This window comes from Papio anubis, chromosome 5 (assembly GCF_008728515.1).
Source record: "Papio anubis isolate 15944 chromosome 5, Panubis1.0, whole genome shotgun sequence".
Taxonomy (NCBI): Eukaryota; Metazoa; Chordata; class Mammalia; order Primates; family Cercopithecidae; genus Papio; species Papio anubis.
Genome location: NC_044980.1, coordinates 32,469,406 through 32,480,933, shown reverse-complemented (window position 1 = coordinate 32,480,933; position 11,528 = coordinate 32,469,406). Strand labels below are relative to the sequence as shown.

Genomic DNA, 11,528 nt, shown 5'->3' with positions numbered 1-11,528 from the left:
TTCTAGGCTTCATTCCCAGAAGGTTTTTTTTTTTTTTTTTTTTAACACTTCTCTTAAAAAAAAAAAAATCTACGGTTTTAAAATTATAGCCCTGTGGTTAAGGGAAAATGACATTTACTGGGGAAGCAACTTGTTACGGTCTTAGGTACTCTGCCAACTGCAATGAAAAGGGGGCTTTTAAATGTCATTTATACATTAAGAAAGATTTAAAGAGACACTAAAGAATATACCTCGCTGGCACTGCCAAAATCTGTAGGCCTTATATCCACGAGTATCCTGGGCTAAAATTTAATTCGTTCTTTTATGTGTGAATAGAGTATGTTCTGCCCCAAGTCTGAACCAAAATGTTTAAAAATCACACTTCATTTAAAGGGATTCATGGAGACATGCCAGATCTACAAAGATACAAAGTGTGGATCTGAAGAGGAGGCAGAAATCTCCATTACCTAGAGAGTCTCTTTTTAGGGTGGAAAAATTATCTTAAAATGAGACAATATTCTGTTAAGTAAGGGACTTAACCTGGATGAGTTGTCTTAAACTTTCTGAAAGCCAAAACAGAATCTCCTCTAATTTAAATAAAAGATGACTGAGGCCCAGGTAATAATAATGGTCCAGGTATCAAAAGATAAAGAGGTGAGTAATCAGATTTATTCAGCAATGCTATTGAGTTAAATTGAATTTCCACTGTGGCTGATTTAATCTGATCTCTGTAGAATAGAGGTTGAAGGAAGATAAAAGCTTGAGGATAATACTGGCAGTGATACCACTGTGATGCATTTTAGGTTCTGCCAGTTAATTTCATCTATGGCCATGAATATATTAGCATTATTTATCTCTGTTGTTTCATTGAGTTATTCATGTTTTTGCCTGTAAAATGCTCTTGAGAACACTTCTCCCACTAACCTTCAAACGTCTTAGACCCTGTGTTTCAGCTCTGCTCATTTATAGCCCTTACACTTGCCTTGGAAGGGCCTACAAAATACTGATACATTTCACTTTTCTGAGGTTGATGGAGCACACTAGCACATTAAATTGAAAAGTGGTCGTTATGTATAAAAGTGACATAAGAGTCTCAGTATCACTAGGCTGTGTATATCAAGCTGTTTTTATTATAAGTGTTGAATTTGGGCCAAGTCGTTTAATGCGTTTTAATCTTGTGACCGAGAGTATGCATTTACAAGATTTTCACCAGGAATAAGTGTGCACTAGAGTAGATCTGCTTACCATGTGTTGATACCACAGGAATGTGATTTTTAGAAACAGGGTAAAAAGTGGTACAATGGTGAGGGACTATTTGGTCAAAAAATTTGCAAAGACATTCTTAAATAATGCTAAGAATTGGATATCTTTAAAAATCTAATTATGATGTATTTGTGTAGCACAAGGCCTGCATCTTAGTAATAATAATCCCCTGTGTCCATAGCAAGGTCCCTTGAAGGTGATATCTAACTCAGGATTGCTGTGATGAATTTAGGAGAAAATACATGAGACTGTACCTAACACAATGCCTGGCACCTGTGAGTCATTTAATTGGTAGAAAATAGAAATCTAAAAAACAAATTAACAGGTTGTATTGAGTGCCTAAAATAATGTATGAATGCAGGTAGGAAACATTTAAGATACTTATTAATGAGTAGGCATGGGATTTTCTGTAATATGACTACATAACTTCTTAACATTGAAAAACATTGTTTTGAGAGAGTTTTTGACATTTTAGTATCTCATGACTGTCAAATTCTTTTAGAGAGGAGCTTACACAGAGGGAATGTTGCATCATTGAAGAACACTGTGGGATGATAAATTGGGCTATACCAAATCAGGTCATCCTTAGTCAAAATATATAATGACGGTCTTTTCACAAACATCTTCCCTGGGTTAAAGTACCTGACCCAGGAGTTTTATCTGAATGATAGCTAGGTGGATAACAGTATTTTCTCATGCACACACCGTGAGCAGAAGAAAAGCCAGGGTTCCCCCTGAGGCTTTAGCCACCTTCAGGCTTTAGCCAAGTACCCTGCATGATACTCTGGTCTACTTAAAAACACATTAGTTGGAAAACAAAACAAAATATCAATTTAGTTGTAAGGATGTTGACCAATTCCCTCTGCTATTTCAGGCATCACGACTCTGCCCTAATTGGCAAACAGGTCACAGAAGGCTGATCATATTATTATATCTGCGTCACTATCAAATTGAACAGTTTTGCTTATTTAATTATTTTCATTAGATATCCTTGATGTTCTTTATTCTTTAATTTTCTTTTAAAGGAAAGATTGTGTTTGTCATTCTTGGAGCCTGCCAAATAGTGTAATTGATAAAGGGTATTTCAGGTATTGGGCTCACTGTCTAGAATTCACTGCAGTCTTCATTGTTCTGGGGGAAAAGAAAACAAACACTTGGAAGTGGCAGTGGATAAGCCAGGGCTGTGGTTTAAGCAGTGGAAGGAAGTGTAGTTAGTTTCAGCATAGAGGAAATCTATCTAAAGGAAACTGGATTGATTTCTTTAAGGAATAAAAGCCAGAGTGCTCTGTGGGGAAGGTGAAACACGCGATGACAGTTTGCTCAGCTCTCAGTACAGTCACAAATACTAGTCTGCTGAGTAAGAGCACCTGGGAACAGTCACAGAAGGGCTCTACCACCGCAATGAGAGGCTGTGTAGGACCTGCCCTGAGCAAATAAACGAGACAGTTTGTCCTCCACAGGTGTCCACGTCCCGCCTCCACCACCACATTCTGCAACCTCTTCTTCAAGTCTAGAGTTTCTTTTCTCTATTTTCTTTTCAAAGGCTTATGGTGTTTTCATTACTTTTCTGTTGTTGTTGAAAGTATTTCTTCTGTTTTCTTTCTGTAGTGTAAAGTTCTCTAATTAAAGCAGGAAAGTAGTTTGATAAACTGTATTCATACTAAGGTAATAGAGTCTCAGGATTTTTTTTTAACACTTTGTAGTGATCTTTCCGCTAATACTTGGAAAGGACTGTGCTGAACTTAAAGAATTTTTAGACACCTGAGAACCAGAATGGAAGAGATAAGCAGGCACTTGAGCAAAAGATGAACAGAGTGAATACAATTGTACAGTGGATGCCAATAGGACTGAAAGTGTTGAGTTTCAAATCTGTTTCTGCACTCTTGAAAAAAGGGTTATTTTGCTTGATTAATATGTGAAGTAGGCTTAATTACTACCACATTCTCTATCATTTCATTTTAGGTCCTTCCCAGAAAAAAATATATACTACCTGTAAGACTTCTTGTCCTATGAAAGTATAAATTTTCTTTTTTCTGGCAGTTTGTCATATACAATACCTAACCCATCTGCCATCATCTTTTTCAGTTTTTGTTTTTGTAGAGCTTAACATTATGCTGAAACTCAATCATATATTTTCCCTGGGAGTTGTATCAGTTGTATCAGTTGTATCAGGACAAAATGTGCTTATGTCCTAAAGAGGACAGGCTACGAAGTGTGACTTCTGTCCAGATAGAAAGGATTCCTCCATCTCCATTGAGCATCAGGACATGCAGAGGCTTCAGCCTAACCTGCAGAAATACATATCTCAATAAGACTGAAGTCTCCTTCCTATTTTTTTCAAACAACAATAGTTTGCTCTGTATCTCAGTAGTGCCTGTAGGGAAAAGAGCATGGGATTTGTAGACAGGAAAGTAGATATGTCTGCTTGGCATGCTGCCCTTCTGTATGTCCCCCACATCTGTCAGATTCATTCCACCCTTTTTTGATCAGTTCTGTGCCCGGGAAGCTGACCTTTTTTGATTGCCTCATCTGAGATCCTTACTCTCTGGCTTCTGCTTTATTTTGGCACATGGGAGGTACTGGCAGGGGACTGGAAGGTGACAAGAGGACAGGGTCAGAGTATTTCTTCGCTGGCTTTAGGCGTGCATTGTCACAGTTCTGGCAGTACCGGTGTTCACTGTCCGAGGCCACAGCTTCTGCCACACAGCTCCTCTCACGGTGGCAGCTCTCACCAGGCCCTGGGAACATTATTTCCTCTTCTTCAGGCCTCGGTGTGTAGTCCTGCTCCCTGCTTTTAGTCCCTGAGTGCTTTATCATTTTTTTTTTTTTTTTTTGGCCCCCTTAGCTTTACTCTTCAATTATTTTCAGTCAAATCCTTGAGATGTGCCATCTGTTTCCTGCCAGGACCACAAAGGATACATTCAGCCTCGTGGACAAGTCAGATAATCTCTTTGACCTTTAATTTCCTTTATCTATAAAACTGGATAATACCTATATTGTCCACCTTGAAGTGTTGTTAGGAGGACCAATCATGCATGTGAATTGTAGAGTGTCATAAAAATGCAAACCATGGGTAGCAAATCATCTGTTAATGTTGATTTCCCAACCAGCTTTCTTTAGGTACTTCATAAGTTTTTCTTACCTTCCCCTCTTGATAAATTGATATAAGCTTTGGGAGTGCAATTTCACATTGACTAAAGGTAAGCAGAAGTGGGAACGGGAATCCTCTATTCCATGCATTCGAAAGCTAAATATAAACCATCCTTAGGTTTATCATGTCTCTGCTCCCCTTCTCAGCAGTGTGTAGTTCAGACCTGGGAGGGCAGTAGAGAAGATCTTAACATACCTTTGTTTCTGCCCTGAATTTTTACACTTGATAATAATTTTGTCAAACAAAATTTCCTCATAGTACAGTGCATGTATGACTCACATCTCAATGAGATTGTAAAGCTTCTTTATAATGTTTCTGAGGATAGGGATCCTATCGTATATATATATATGACTCATAGTAACTCTCATACTGTTAAGCATATATTTGATAAAGTGGATACTTGGGAAGTGGATGGCTAAGTGTTAAGTGCACATTTCTTGATATTGAGATTTCTCAAGCATGATAATGGGCATTCACTGGTTTTATGCAAGAGCACGCTCTCTCTGATTAGCATGGTCCTCTCTTTGCATGCATGGAAAGTATTTGTTTAACAAATGAATATTTTATGGACATCTGTTGTGTTTTATGTGTGTATTTTATTGTGTGATTTGGCACATGCAGGACTAAAATTCAAGAGGAGAAACTCTTCCTGTCTGTCCCCATCTTACTAGGTTGGAGCTCAGTAAAATGATGTTACAAAACAAAATAAACATTGAAAATGAAGAATGCTTTTCCATCTAGTCTCCCAAAGCTAATTAAGAAAAGTAGTGCTGCTCCTGAAGACTAGGTAAACCCAAACCCAAAGTTCAGGGGGAAGCATTTACATTTCAGAATGTTAGGCCTGGGAATAGTGAGTGCTGGTTGACCCTCAGCACCGGCTCTAGAAAGGGTACACAGACAATGGTATGAGAGGTATTTGGCTCACTGACCCTTCCTTTCTTTGTTTTCTTACTTCTGGGTAGGCACAATGCACTCCAGAGAACCCTTGCTATTTTTTGTTCCCACATTCTTACTCTTTGAAAAATAAAAACAGAAAAATAACTGAGATAATCAGGGGCTACATTAAGGGCCCTTGGGAGGTCCAGACTGATCCTACTAATTTCTCTCAAGAAGAGGCTATGTAAAAACAAAATCAATGGCCTAGGTGAAGGGGCAGTATAAAACTTTATCCTAGTTCGCTGAAGTCACCGAGGTGCTGAGGAAAGTGAAGAAATGCTTGGACTCTAAAATAACTTTGGAAATTTAAAAAGCGGCCAGAAATATAAAATGGTAGGAATATATGTGTTTATGCATGGTATAAATAAAGAAAAGCGTAATAGAGGGGTCATGGTAGATTAGCAGCTGACTGAGAGTAACATTCCAGTGTTACAGATAAGAGCACAGGACTACTGGGAAGTTCCAAGAGGAAAAGAGAATGTATGAGTTGGATACATTTCTAAGTTATTTGTTATAAACAGTAATGTCACAGAGGTTTAGACAATGGACAGATTAAAACAAAAAGAACCATCAGGGAACATTCCTTGAAGAAGGTGAGCCCAGCTGGCCTCTGAAGGGTTGGATTAGTGGAAGGCAGAGCTATGGGGGTGATGAAATGCCACACACCTTCCCATGGGAGAATTTATACATTAAAGCAAAGAAAACTGTTCAAATAGAATGCCCAGGAGAAAGTATTGAGGTGATATTGGAAAGTTTTCTCTCCTTCACCCCTTTTCTACACGGACTCTAGGCAGAGAATCAGTCTACCTGGTAGTTAATGGTAATGTTCCCAGAACCAAGCTGGGTCAGCTGCATTTTCTCAAGGCCCAATAATGAGAAGTAGACAAACTGGGAAAGAAGGGAATTTATTGCTGTAACCAGATACAGGGAGAAGGCTGGAGATAATTCCACCAGACCAATTCTAAGTGTTAATGGTTTTCTTAGTGCTTATATAGGTTGGGGTTATGTGCCTACGTGCAGTGTAACATTAACTTAAATCTATTGGTAACTAATTTCATTTCAACTAGAAGGTCAGAGGCAAAAAAAAAAAAAAAAAAGCTAAGTCCGATTAAGCTGTGAGAGCTCCAGGACCTTCAAGGCCTGTTTACTGTGATACCGGAGTGATGATTTCTATCTTATCTCTTTTGCAGCTTGGTCCAGAGAGCTGCCTTAGACTCTCTAATAAATCTATTCATATAGCTGCCTGTTACCTTGCCTCGTCTCAGATTTTGTTGACCCAAGATGGGTGCCGGCACTAGGAATGTAAGACTGTCTCTTACATTCCTTATTTTGGCTTGCTGCAGGTTAGGGAGAAGCCCATACAAGGCTCCCACTTACCATATGTTTTATTTCTCGCTTTGATGTCTGGGCACTGATTTCCTTAGGTTTAACTGTTTGCTTAACGTTCAGGCAGCTCAGTGGAAATTTGTCTGTATGTTTGAAGCGCTATGCAGGCCCGTTTGTATGATTGTCAGGGGGAATTGGCCCGCTACAGTAAGGCAGGGAAGGATTCCCAGGGTTTTCTTAATGGAGAGGCTGAAGGGGGTGTCTTGGTCAGCTCAGGCTCCCATAACAATACCATAGACAGGGTGGCTTAAACAACAGAAATTGATTTCTCACAGCTCTGGAGGCTGGGAAGTTCAACATCAATGTACCAGCAAGATAGATTTCATTCTGAGGCCTCTTCTCTAGGATTGTAGGTGGCTACCATCTTGCTGTTCATTCACGTGACATCTTCTTTTTGTGTGCTCAGAAAGCGAGAGGAGCTCCAGTTTCTTCCTCTTCTTTTAAGGGCACTAATCCCATCATAGGTGTCCCACCCTGGTGACATCTTATAACCCTAATTATCTCTCAAAGGCCCCACCTCCAGATACCATCACATTAGAGTTTAGGGTTTTAACATGAATTTTGGGAGGATACAAACATTCAGTACATAACAGGGAGTAAGTCAGTTGCAGGAAAGGGAACTCATTCTGTGGGAGGCATCTGGAGAAGCTGTCATGTGAAAAAGGGAAAAGGTAGGCAAACAGCAGGAGGAACAGTAGAATCCTGACTACATAGTTATTTAAGAAACTGGGCCCAGAATAAGAGATGAGAAGATGTGACATATCTAGAGTTCATTGAACTAGCCATGGGAACTAACTGGCAAACTAGGGACTGCTTAATTAGACAAAAGAATCAGAATGCACAGGAGTTGATTGGATATGGAAAAAACAAATATGAGGACTGATGTCTGCATCTAGGGTTCAGATAGAATTAATTCCAGGGAAGGGGAAGTTTCTTAAGTCACTTCATGATGGTTTGGTTGCCAAGGAAGGACACTTTAGAGTCATATAGGAAATAATTTTTGACGTGTAAGGCCAGGAATTAAAGGCAAAGGAACAGTTGCAGAGTAAGTGCAGAATGACCCACATTCAGAGAGGGTAGGGTCCTGGAGCAGAGACCTGGAGTACTGAAAGGAGATGGCTATATTGTACTTAGTGGAAATGGGGGAAATGGTGCAAAGTTAACCCTCTGGTATGGGATTAGGGCAAGGATGTTTTTGCAGAGTGGGCTAAGAGTCTTGACCTAACCATCACCCAAATGACTGGTGAGATATCCTGGGAAGAGATTGTGACATATATCAAAGTGAGACACCAATAAAGAGATCATAGTGATTCTAGGATCTCTCACTTTTAAGTATAGTATCATTATAGGTAGGAGTAGCCTTTCATTTAATACCACTGAAACTCTGTTGCACTGGGGCCTATGGGGGGTGGGAGGAGGGAGAACATCAGGAAGAATAGCTAATGGATGCTGCCCTTTAATACCTTGGGATGGATTGATCTGTACTGCAAAGCATCATGACACACGTTTACCTGTGTAACAAACCTGCACATCATACACATGTGCTCTGGAACTTAAAACCAAAGTTGGAAAAAAAAAAAAAAAAGAAATAATATTAGCTATCTTCCCCCAGCCTCCCGCTCCTTAGGAAGTTCCAAAAGAAGACAGTGGCAAATAGAAGAGCAGCTGAAACATCTGAGGCCTAATACAAAGAGGTGGCTATTAATGTACTTGATGGAGAAGGAGACCAATTTCTTTTAGTAGAATGTGCTGACCTTGAACATTAAACCAATTTATACAGGATCAGTGCACTCCAAAACAGGCACTGTGGCATGCATACTTTGTATTTGTCCAAATGTGTATTATCATAATACTAAGAATAATTCATAATAAAAATCACTCTAATCAAAAAATACACAAAAATAATGTGAAACTATACATTTAAGATGATATGAGCTATAAAGTTTAAATTTGCATTCCTATTTCTACCTGTAAATATTTCATATTTATTGGGATAAATTCCACAAATAGTTTTTCAAGACCTTATTTAAAGAAACAAACTAAATTTCTGCCGCATCTGTAGAATCTACATTACACTGTGACCTCATTCTGAGACAATGAAACCTGGATAACTTACGGTGGCATGAATAAGTGGAAGAGATGTATACATATGCTTTCTGCATGTGTGCATGCGTGTGTCTGTGTTTTTTTCCATTGGATTTTAAACTCTCTCACTCATTACTCTACCATTCTATTCCTTTTCCCTGTCTGTCTATCTGTCTGCCTGTCTATATTAGAGGAATCAGAGTCCATCTGAATGATTGTGGAACTGTAAATCTTATCTCTGGAGCAGCCAGTTTGAATCAGAATTTAAATACTACCAGCCAAAAGCTGACAAACAGTCCCAGAATGTAGAGTGTCTGCCAATGTCTGTTACTTGAGGATAGATGGATTTGGTTGTGATGTGATCATTCTCTATTGGCAGCAGAGACCTGTTATGAGACAGAGTGCTAGGAAACAAACAAGACATTTACTTATTTTCAAATCAGAAATTCCAGAACTCCTTTATGTAGGGTGATTATCTTTTGAATTAAAAAATTGAAACATTATTTGAAATGTACATTTGCATTTTATAGATTCCCTGGGCTAAAACTTTTTGGTTGCCCCAACAAAAGAGGATTAGGAAAAACCATAAACGAATAGATGATTATAAGGAAGGCAGCAGGCCAGATCAAACAAAGGTCAGAAGCAAAGTGAGCCCAGGCCTACCATCACTGCCCTACTAGATGGGCTCACTCAGTTGTCCTAATCTGTGTCATGAAACATGGCACAAGCTAACCCTGGAGAGTTGTAGAACTTGCTCAGCCATGCTAGGTGCAGCTCACATACAGCCTCGATTTGTTTATGTGTCTCAAATTTGTAACAAAAGAGCATTGGCCCTTTTTAGTGGAGTGTATATGAGGGTGAGGAAGGGAATATGCTTTATGCTTAGGCCTGCCAGCTTTTGAGTCTTGCAGATGGCAACAAATTTGTTCAGGACCAAAGTGTGTGTGTGTGTGTGTGTGTGTGTGTGTGTGTGTGTTTTGGAACTTTGAGTGGAAAATTAGTGTGCGTGTATAATTTTTAGTTTTGTAAAATCCCAGCATTTCCACGGCTACCTGTTTCCTTCTAAAATGATGCCATTCATATAAATGATAATCAAAGGTACCTATACTAGGACCTTGTGATTTTAACAGCTAGGCTCCTAAGTAATAAAATCAGCTGAATTAAAAGATATTTTTCTACCCAATCTCTTTTCTATCAAAATCTAAACTTTAATTAAGTATTAAAGCACAACTATTACCTAATATATGTCTAAAACTGTACGAAGAGCTACCTAAGGTACTTACTGTCTTTAGAATGCTAATGCGGTCAATAAGAAACCTGAAATGAATCTTAACTGACTTTGACATTCTTTTTAAGAAAACTAAAGAACTTATACAGAGAAATGGGAGAGATAGGTAGAATTAAAAAGAAATAGGGTATGGAGAGTGGACCCTGATTATTTAGACTAATTAATAATAATTTTAAAAAAAAATTGACCAAAAGACTGGAGGATGAAAAGTGATAAAGTGTTTCTGGAAGACCAAGAAGAAACTGTTTGTAGTGGATATGCTAATGTCTTAGAGGTTTTAAACTCATTCTGAAGATAAGACCAGATAGAGAAAGAAGATATCATAGTGTAACACACGAAAAACTGTAGTGGAAATGCTGTCCAGCTATTCTTGGCCATCTCCTACCTTATATTATCTCCCCAATGTGTCTCCCACCACTTTTTTAAAGCTCCCCACTCCAAGTCATATCAAACTACTTAAAATTTCATCAATCCAACATCAAGTACCTTTGTTCCTTGATGCTTTCATTGTTTGGAAGCTCTTTCCTCCTTTGGCCACATGGCAAACTCCTACTTATTTTTCAAGACTCAGCTCAAATATCTCCTTTGTCATAAAGTTATTCCTGACACCCTGTAAATTTTTGGTTTTGATTGTAATAATTGCACTATCAAAATTATTTATGTCTTCCCTTTTAGACCATTCAAAACAGGTATAGGCTATACATAGTCATCTTTCAGTTTCCTAACTCATACTAAGTGCTCAACAAATTTTTCTTCAACAAATAAGTGAATATTGAGTATCGTGATTTCAGAAAGACATATGACTATTTCTCATGATATAATTGTGAATCAGTTAAGGAAGTACAGAGTGGATTTATGGTTGGTTAAATCACTAGCCTAGAAAGTCATTGGTCAATATGAATATAGGGAAGTCTCCAGTGACATACATTAAGACTTTGTCTTAAGCTAAATTCTGTACTGTATAATCAGTGACTTAAAGAAATAAATAAAAGACTATAATTGATTAATTGCATTTATTCAACTCTTGGTAGTCTTTAAAGTTCTAAAGTTCTACAGCTCTAAGGTATGCTGTGCTCCTCAATGTATCAGTAATTTAGCTTTGTAATAAATCAATTTTGTGAGTTACACATTAGTGTTGTGTTTTTTTTTTGTTTTTTTTTTTTTTTGAGTTGGACTATTTGTTTGGCTTTCCAGAGGTTGGAAATTTCTACCTGAACTAAAAAGAAATAGAAAAATAAGAAAACTAAAGATTCTGAACTTGTAATGGTGAAGTGTCTCTCTCTTTGTTATTTTCTCCTTAGTACCATAAAAACAACAGTAATTTGTCAAAAACTACAAATCTTAATTGTTTCCTTTTATTTAATCTTTTTCTTTTGTTTGTTTGTTTTTGAGACAGTCCTTCTCTGTTGCCCAGGCTGGAGTGCAGTGGCACAATCTCGG

At 38.2% G+C, this 11,528-nt stretch overlaps 1 protein-coding gene across 1 annotated transcript in view; it reads left to right on the top strand.

Moving 5' to 3' along the window:
- The window catches only part of LOC110743440, a 167,289-nt gene that overhangs the window by 147,519 nt on the left and 8,242 nt on the right, over positions 1-11,528 (top strand). The gene's annotated exons all lie outside the window — the stretch shown is intronic.